The sequence below is a fragment of the Saimiri boliviensis genome, chromosome 16 (assembly GCF_048565385.1).
Source record: "Saimiri boliviensis isolate mSaiBol1 chromosome 16, mSaiBol1.pri, whole genome shotgun sequence".
NCBI lineage: Eukaryota > Metazoa > Chordata > Mammalia > Primates > Cebidae > Saimiri > Saimiri boliviensis.
The window spans coordinates 59763269-59772487 of NC_133464.1; the positions used below are offsets into that span (position 1 = coordinate 59763269).

General features: G+C 39.0%; 1 pseudogene; it reads left to right on the forward strand.

Moving 5' to 3' along the window:
• Positions 1 to 5828: 5828 nt before the first annotated feature.
• LOC120365643 (large ribosomal subunit protein eL6 pseudogene) lies at positions 5829 to 6706 on the forward strand (annotated as a pseudogene).
• Positions 6707 to 9219: the final 2513 nt, after the last annotated feature.

Consider the following 9219-nt stretch of genomic DNA (forward strand, 5'->3'; position numbering starts at 1 on the left):
AAGAAATCATACAATCAAGATAGTCTTATGAGTGGTCTTAACAGCCATTCTGAATTTCCCCCAATTTCTTGCAGAGTCATCATCTTTTCAAGGCTGTCATTGGATAACATTACGTCCAGCTTTAAGTTCTGTGAATGTCAGTCTTGACCAACATTTGGAGAACATGCTTTCCAAAACACAATTCAGTACAACTTTAGACAGCAATAAAACAGTTAGGTCATATTGGCTGACTCAGAAGAATGCAAATCTCCAGTAACTCATCAGCTAATAAATGCTGAATACAAATATTAAACACACACACCAAGACACATGGTTTGACTCTATCCCAGTCTTTCATCAAGAGATGAGGCATAATAATGTCTGAGACAAACATTCCTTGTTCTAAGATGGTCTGACATGCACTGCAGTTTTGATCTAAATCCCAGGTGACAGAAAGTCTTGAATATGTCAAGGTGTTTAAAAGCACCCTGAGTTCCTATGCCCCAAAGGAAATGTGCCACATGTAACTCACCAAGAGTTTTCTTCACAAGTGTATTTTTTTCTATTTTTATTAAATAAGAATCCATGAATAAATGCATTCAAATGTATAAACTTTTTACTCTTGGTTATGACAGGAGACTTCAGAGAGAGAAAAAAGGAAGGATAGAAGAAAAGACGAAAGAAGGAAGGCAGAAGAATGAAGGGAGGATGGGAGGAAAACGGGAAATAGGAAGAAAGAAAGTTGGGTTTTACAAAATTAAAAATGAAACCTTTCCTACTCTGTGGCCTCAATAAGGTTAAACACCTTAGCAAAATACTACTTCTATTATGCCCATTTTAACAAAGACAGTGGAGTGTTTTACAAGTTCTCGTTTCTCAAGTACAGTATTTCTACCCCAGTCCTTTTTTTTAAGGCAGACTTTTTCCTGAAATAAATGGAGTTCAGTTTGTATTTCTCAACTGTAGATCAAATTATATTCTTCAGGGCCAAAGCAGGCTGCCTTAACAGTTGTATGTGGGTCCCTGCATACATCTGTGACTTGTGTGTATATTTAGAATGTGTCTTTAATTTACCATCCTATGGTGTTGGGCGAGTTGGTCTTAGCCACTGATTGAAAAGGATGGAGTTGCTTATCAAAAACAAATTGTTACCATCTGTAAAATAAATGATGAATGGTATTAGCACCATAATGAAATTCAGAAATCTATATTGATAAGGAGAGGGATATTTTTAATACACAAATTTTGCTTTTTTCCAGCCTCCAGGTACTGAAAGAAGATTCAGGCAGCAAATTGCACAGATGGGCTCTTACCTCCTGTTACAGAGCCAATAGTGAAGGTCTTGACAGGGGCATTTACATTGCAATGCAGGATCCGGGGATACCAGATGTAGAGTGGGCTCCTTTTAGGTGTCTTCTGGCCTGACTTCCCCAACTCCCACTTATTACTTAAGTGGATAGCACAGGACCTGGCACATAGTCAACATGGTCATGTTCAAATAAGCATCTGCCAAATAAATGAATGAAGACAAAAAGTCATAGATTCTGAATCTCATGTTATATTGGCACCAATGTTTCTCTGTAGCTGGAAAAATTAAGGTAGAGGAATAAAAGGCCTATCTGTACAGCATAAACTGAACACAATGGCCAGGTGATCTTTTTATCCAGTTATATTGTGATTATCTGATTTAATGAAGATGTCATGGAGTGGTAGGACCCTACTTCGAACTGAACTGCTTGGTTACAGTGCTATTTATTAGAAGCATATAAAGCCTATATTGTCATGACCTACATTACCTGCCCAGAGTAATTCAGGATACTAATTGCACAGGGCTAAGAATCAAATGCAAGCATCCTGCATTAGGATTGTACCTGTTCCCCATTATAGCATGATCTTGGTTCCTTTGTGGCTAGTTATTGCTGTATTCCATTGTCATAAACTGAACCCCCACAGTGGACTGCTACATTAAAATAGTGTTGGTTATGGGCTGGGCGCGGTGGCTCACGCCTGTAATCCCAGCACTTTGGGAGGCCAAGGCGGGTGGATCACGAGGTCAAGAGATCGAGACCATCCTGGTTAACATGGTGAAACCCCGTCTCTACTAAAAATACAAAAAATTAGCTGGGCATAGTGGCGCGTGCCTGTAATCCCAGCTACTCAGGAGGCTGAGGCAGGAGAATTGCCTGAACCCAGGAGGCAGACGTTGCAGTGAGCCGAGATCACGCCATTGCACTCCAGCCTGGGTAACAAGAGCAAAACTCTGTCTCAAAAAAAAAAAAAAAATAGTGTTGGTTATGTATCAAAACATTGCCTATTTGTGAACTTTCTTTCCTAGGAAAAAAGAATATCAATAACTGCAGTGTATCTCCAGAGTCACAAAATCTAAAGATCAAGAAACTTTCAACCAAAATGTAACACATGATTTGTCTTCATGGATTTAACGAATGGTTTGTTACTAATGGTAGTAAATTAACAATGACTCTTTCCCATAGACCATGTGCCCTACCCACTGATCTTGGGCACTTTTCTCCTCTCTCCCTAACAAGGATTTTTAGGAGCTCAATCAAACCAGACTCTAGTTACTGAAATATAAATCGAAGTATTCAATACTATGTTACCATTCCCAAAGGACTTTATATTTTAATAAGAGAGGAAATCTAAGTCAGCCAGTTTTTAAATTTAAGAAAGGGAATAAATTATTAATCTATGAGTCCATCATACCAAATAAAAATAGAAATATAATATAGTGGAACTTATAACTTCCAAGGATTCTTTACAAAGTCTCATCAGAAAAGTCAAAGATGATCAAGGCACCAGAGAATCTGGAGGACCTTTTTCCTCATACTCTGAAAGGAATGTCTTGGAGGATTCAAACTGAGGTAAAAACTGGTACAGTAATGGTGAAAAATTTGTCTTAAGTTTTGACCAACTCAGACTGGGAAAAGGTCAGAGAAGTGCCTCTCATACACATTTTGCAGGAATATAAAACAGGATGACCTTTCTGCAGAAAAACTGGCAATATCAAAAGCTACACGAATGTACCAGTGGACTCAAGACTTCATTCTAGGGAAATAATCAAAGATGTACCCAAAGATTTGGACACAAGATATTATGTAACACTTTTTAAAACAAAATAAAGTAACTTCAACCACAATGTCCAGCAATAGGTGATTGATTAAATAAAAACAGACATCTGGCAGGTGCGGTGGCTCATGCCTGTAATCCCAGAACTTTGGGAGGCTAAGGCTGGTAGACGATGAGGTCAGGAGTTCAAGACCAGCCTTGCCAACATGATGAAACCCTGTCTCTACTAAAAAATACAAAACAAAACAAAAAAATAGCTGCACATGGTGGCATGCACTTGTAATCCCAACTACTTGGGAGACTGAGGCAGGAGAATTGCTTGAACCCAGGAGGTGGAGATTGCAGTGAGCCAAGTTCACACCACTGCACTCCAGCCTGGGCAACAGAGAGAGACTCCATCTCAAAAAAAAAAAAAAAACCAGACACCCACAGCAGGAATCACTGCGGAGCCATTACTGAACTAGCTGGGGCTGTGTATATTAACTAGAAAATACCTCCTCACTCCCAGTAATGCAGCATGAAAGATCACAGAGTATAGAGTAGTGTGAATCGAATGGCCTGACTTAAGTAAAAAACTCTTACACATAGCCATATATATTTAAATACATCTATTACATGTATATACTTATACCTATTACAGGCCTTAAGAATATACCCCCAACTATAAATGGACTTCCCTACAGGGAATGTGAGTGAGAAAGAGAGAGTGGGTTGGCAGAATGCAGGGAGAGAGACAGTTTAATTTTCTGCTTTGTAAAATAAAACTACATATATAATTATAATTATATATAAGTATACATAATTCAAAAACAAAAATTTAAAGCCTTTAAAAACCATCTTTTGGCATAAAGACATGGGAAGCAACTCACAATGCTTCCCCAAGTAAAAGAGAAAAAAGTACAAAATAATAGAAACAGCTGGGTACAGTGGCTCACACCTATAATTCAAGCACTTTGGGAGGCTGAGGCAGGCAGATCACTTGAGGTCAGGAGTTCCAGACCAGCATGGCCAAAACAGTGAAACCCCGTCTCTACTAAAAATACAAAAATTAGCCAGGCATGGTGGTGCACTCCTGTAAAGCTACTCAGGAGGCTCAGACAGGAGAATCATTTGAACCCAGGAAGCAGAGGTTGCAGTGAGCCAAAATCACACCATTGTACTCCAGCCTGGGCATTACAGCAAGACTCTGTCTAAAAAAAAAAAAAAAAAAAATACCAAAAACAATATGATTCCAACTTCATAAAAATAAATCATAAATAGCATAGAATATAAGAGATATAGAGAACCAAAAGGAATGAAAATATATCAAAATACTAATAGTTCCAAGTGGTGAGATTAAGATCAATTTTGTTTGAATTTTATAAACTTTCTCAGTGAACATGGATTACCAGTATAACAGATAAAAACATTAATATTATTAAGACACAACTTTTTAAAAATTGTAAGTTCACCGGGAGGCGGAGGTTGCAGTGAGCTGAGATCACACCTCTGCACTCCAGCCTAGGTGACAGAGGAAGACTCCATCTCAAAAAAAAAAAAAAAAAAAAAAAAAATGTAGGTACAATAAGTTAATGGTGTTTGTTTTCCTAATACTGTTAGGACTTCAACCTTCTGACATTGACATTTGCTTTTAAATACTAAGCAGGGTTACTCTGAAGCTTAAGATGTCAAATTTTTACAGATGAGTTTTTATTTAGCTCACCATGTCGAGCATGTTCTAATAAAGACTTAAACTGTTCAATGAAGGTAGGGACCTTATGTAGCAGACTGACACAGCTGACAAAATTGAGGTCTAAAAAATTAAAGTGATTTTCCAAAAGCACAAATCTTTTCATTTAATGGAAGAGCTGAGAGAAGAATGGATTCTTACTCCCAGTCCAGTATTTTTCCATGACATGATGCAGCTACGTTTTAGATGAGAATCACTGAAACCACAACAAAAATAGCCCTTTAAGAAATGTACAGCATAATGGCAAGTGGATAAAATTTGTATGTAGCTTCACAGAGAACTGTTAAGTCCAGCAAAATACCAGGTTCCACTGTCAAAATACCATTGGCTTTTCTGATAATTATATCTAGAGATATGATTAGATTTGACCTAAAAGGATACTTAAGGGAACTTAATTTTTATGCTAATAGTAACACAATTCAAAGCTGAAATGAATGCATCTGGTTTCATGCTCTTTTGTTTTGTTTTGTTTTTTGTTTTTTGTTTTTGTTTTGTTTTGTTTTCAAGACGGATTCTTGCTCTGTCACAAGGCTGGAGTGCAGTGGTGCAATCTCAGCTCACTGCAACCTCCGCCTCCTGGCTTTAAGCGATTCTTCCGCCTCAGCCTCCTGAGTGGCTGGGACCACAGGCACGTGCCACCATACCTGGCTAATTTTTTTGTATTTTTAGTAGAGACGGGGTTTCACCGTGTTGGCCAGGATGGTCTCGATTTTTTGACCTCATGATCCACCTGCCTCGGCCTCCCAAAGTGCTGGGATTACAGGCATGAGCCACCTACTGCGCCCGGCCCTTGGTTTCGTGTTCTTTAATGATTAGGATAGCTAGAGATTCTGAGACATCATGCATGATTCTGTCCTTTATTTGATATGCAAATAAAGTTCCTGGCTTGAGTGTAAATCTTCTACTTTTGGTGGTGCCCCTAGTAACTAGTTATTTTTTATATCCCTTCCTGGGTCCAAAAAAAAAAAAAAAAAAAAAAAGCTTGAGATATAGTTATTCATTAAGAAAGGTATTCTGCTCTTTTCCATCTTGCAAGATGGCGGGTGAAAAAGTTGAGAAGTCGGATACTAAAGAGATGAAACCTGAAGCCAAGAAGGCTGATGCTGGTAGTGAAGTGAAAAAGGGTCACCTCAAGGCTAAAAAGCCCAAGAAGGGGAAGCCCCGTTGTAGCCGCAATCCTGTCCTTGTCAGAGGAATTGGCAAGTGTACCCGATCTGCCCTGTATCCCAGAACGGCCGTGTACGAGAGGAAGTGCTCAGCGGCTAAATCCAAGGTTGAAAAAAAAAAGAAGGAGAAGCTTCTTGCAACTGTTACACAGCCAGTTGGTGGTGACAAAAACGGCGGTACCCGGGTGGTTAATATTCGCAAATGCCTAGGTATTATCCTACTGAAGATGTGCCTCGAAAGCCGTTGAGCCACTGCAGAAAACCCTTTAGTCAGCACGTGAGAAAACTGTGAGCCAGCATCACCCCCGGGACCATTCTGATCATCCTCACTGGACGCCACGGGGGCAAGAGGGTGGTTTTCCTGAAGCAGCTGGCTAGTGGCTTATTACTTGTGACTGGACCTCTGGTCCTCAATCGAGTTCCTCTGCGAAGAACACACCAGAAATTTGTCATTGCCACCTCAACCAAAATTGATATCAGCAATGTAAAAATTCCAAAACATCTTACTGATGCTTACTTCAAGAAGAAGAAGCTGCGAAAGCCCAGACACCAGGAAGGTGAGATCTTTGACACAGAAAAAGAGAAATACGAGATTACAGAGCAGCGCAAGATTGATCAGAAAGCTGTGGACTCGCAGATTTTACCAAAAATCAAAGCTATTCCTCAGCTCCAGGGCTACCTGCGATCTGTGTTTGCCCTAACAAATGGAATTTATCCTCACAAATTGGTATTTTAAATGTCCTAATAATCTAATTAAATAACCAATTACCTTTAAAAAAAAAAAAAGAAAAAAAAGAAAGGTATCCTTCCCACAAAATGCCTACAGGCACAATTCCCCAAAAAAGGAGAAAAAAAGTAGGCCTTAATTAATTAGAATCCAGATCACTGGGATAATTGCCAATTCTGCTTTTTTTCCACCCTTTCCCAAAGATTGTGACCCAAATCCAAGAATAAAAGACCAAATGGAGGGAAAGAAGGGACCACATGGCAGAGGGGTCAATTTCTATTGCAACTATGAAGCAGATCCATTTATTAAGACCCACGTAATGTGCTAAATGAGTCAACGATTACCAGAATAAGGTTGTTCTCAATGGGGATCAGACCCCCAAAACTATTCTCGCACTGCCTGACTCACATTAAACATCCCCTACACACACACACACCCTGCCAAACAAACAAAAACATCCATGATCTTAATCCCTCTCATTAGTCAAGCAAATTTGATGTAACAGGATATTAGACACTTTCACTTTTGCAAATGAAAACCTTGCTTTGCACCACAAATCCAAACATGTTGTTATTATTATTATTATTATTATTATTATTATTATTGAGATGGAGTCACTCTGTCACCCAGGCTGGAGTGCAGTGGCATGATCTTGGTTCCCTGCAACCTATGCCTCCCAGGTTCAAGCAATTCTCCTGCCTCAACCTTCCGAGTAGAGTAGTTGGGATTACAGGAATGAGTCACCACATCTGGCTAATTTTTGTACGTTTAGTAGAGATGGGGTTTCACCATGTTGGCCAAACTGGTCTCAAACTCCAGACCTCAGGTGATCCACCTGCGTCAGCCCTCCAAATTGCTGGGATTACAGATATAAGCCACTGCACCCAGCCAAACATGTTAGTCTTGATTTCAACTATAATTGCTTGGGACATGTCGAAAGCAACCCTCTTACTTAAAGGAGTTTAATGGGTGTATTTTCTTCACAGGGTATCCCATCCTAGTTGCGTACTGTGCACATAGACTGACAGATTCAGGGAACCAGAGTGTGGCTATGCATTCATTCACATCAGGCAACATGACATTTTAAGAAATGGGGACCCGAAAACCCCTCTCACTCAGTTTTATTTCATCAGACCTAGATTTAAATGATAGCTCCATCTAAACTAGAGAGAGATACCAAGAAGAAAACTTAGGTAATGGGGTACAAATATATCCCTTTCCACAGTCGAGTATCATAGTCTCACTTCACAATATTCCTAAATTTGAGGTGGAGGAAATAAAATCCAGAATATATAGTATCTTAATTTTTTCAAGTAAGCAAAGATTCAGTCAATGGGGAAGAAGTGACTCACAAATCACAATTAACTGCTGTTCAACTTTTAAAGTAAATAAACAAAATAGCCAGTTCATATAGCCAGATTTTTTTCACCCAGGCTGGGGTTCAGTGATGCAATCATAGCTCATTGCAGCCCCCAACTCTTGGGCTCAAGTGATCCTCCCATCTCAGCTTCCTGAGTAGCTGAGACTACAGGCATGCACCACCATGCCCAGCTATTTTTTTTTTTTTGAAGAGATAGGGTCTGACTATGTTGCCCACCAGGCTGGTCTTGAACTCCTGACCTCAAGCCATCACCCGACCTCAGGATTGGTGCTAGGATTACAGGCATAAGCCACTGTGCCTAGCCAGAATTTTAAAATATGTTCTTTGACCTACTTTATGAGATAAGGACAAATGAACAGCATTCAAAATAACAGCAGAATTATAATCAAATAGGCAACTGCCAGGTTATGCCACTAAATTTGTATTAAACTCAATCCCTATACTTTCTACATGTCTGATGCTTCAGAGTAATGATTGTCATTTATAACCCATTGAAGTTCACAGTAGTAACTGTAGTATCCTAAAATGCCTACTAAAAAAACAACTAGATTTAATTATATTTAGTATAGTTATACCAATCAATATATCTCATATTTTTTCTCATATGTTAACTAATTATAAACTAGCAAGTTACATATAACACAGTCTAATTAATCAAAAATAGTTCAATACTGACCATTTAAAACCACACCTGTCTTAGTACAAATATGACAAGTAAAGCAAAGATACAGAGCCACACTGACAACCAGGAAGCTCAGTGCTGCACTGTCTCATCATCTGATAATACATACTGAAATATTTAAGTATGTCCACATTTTTACACCAGTCCAGATAGCATATCCCTAAATAAATATAAACTATGTCCTAAGTGCAGAAATCAAGCTGGTTTTTCTTATCCTGACTTCCAGAATGTTCTGACCACTGCCCTACCACCACTACCTCTCCCACACACAGACATTTTCACCTTTGAGACACTGTAGTGTGAGGAAGAGAATGGAGAAAGAAAGGGAAGTCTGATGACTTCTGAAGTCGAAAGAGGAATTGTTTCTCCGAAGATGACAGTTTTGCTTAATTCAAGTATTGAGTAAATATTACTGCTTAATTATTTTTTAAAAGAGACATTAGTGGCTATTTTTTTCAGCACAACTGTTTT